Source organism: Aptenodytes forsteri, unplaced genomic scaffold (assembly GCF_000699145.1).
Source record: "Aptenodytes forsteri isolate BGI_AS27 unplaced genomic scaffold, ASM69914v1 Scaffold621, whole genome shotgun sequence".
Lineage (NCBI taxonomy): Eukaryota > Metazoa > Chordata > Aves > Sphenisciformes > Spheniscidae > Aptenodytes > Aptenodytes forsteri.
In genome coordinates, this window is record NW_008794373.1 from 75200 (window position 1) to 76044 (window position 845).

Genomic DNA, 845 nt, shown 5'->3' on the forward strand with positions numbered 1-845 from the left:
GAGGTCCCCAAGGTCCCCACCTCGTGGTCACGGTATCCCCAAGATCCCCGCGTCATGGCTACGGGGTCCCCAAGGTCCCCACCTTCTGCCCACGGGGTCCCCAAGGCCCCCTGGGTGGGTGGCATGTGGCTATGAGGTCCCCAAGGTCCCCACCTTCTGGCCATGAGGTCCCCAAGGTTCCCACCTCGTGGTCATGGCGTTCCCAAGGTGTCCTGGGTAGGTGGCATGTGGCTACGGGGTCCCCAAGGTCCCCACGTCATGGCCATGGTGTCCCCAAGATCCCCACCTTGTGGCCATGGGGTCCCCAGGGTGCCCTGGGTGGGTGGCACATAGCTACGGGGTCTCCCAAGGTCCCCACCTTCTGGCCATGAGGTCCCCAAGGTCCCCACCTCATGGTCATGGTGTCCCCAAGTTCCCCATGGTATGGTCATGATGTCCCCAAGATCCCCACCTCATGCTCATGGGGTCCCCAAAATGCTCTGGGGGGGTGGCACGTGGCTAATGGGGTCTCCCAAGATTCCCATCACGCGGCCATGGTGTCCCCAAGATCCCAATGTCGCGGCAATGGGGTCCCCAAGGTCCCCACCCTGTGGCCAATGGGCTCCTGGGGTGCCCTGGGTAGGTGTCACGTGGCTATGGGGTCTCCAAGATCCCCATCTTGTGGTCATGAGGTCCCCAAGGTCCCCACCTTGTCACCATGGAGCTCCCAGGGTACCCTGGGTAGCCATGGGGTCCCTGGGGTGTCCTGGGTGGGTGGCACATGACTATGGAGTCCCCAAGGTCCCCACCCTGTGGCCATGGGGTTCCCAGGGTGCCCTGGGTAGGTGGCATGTGGCTACGGGGTC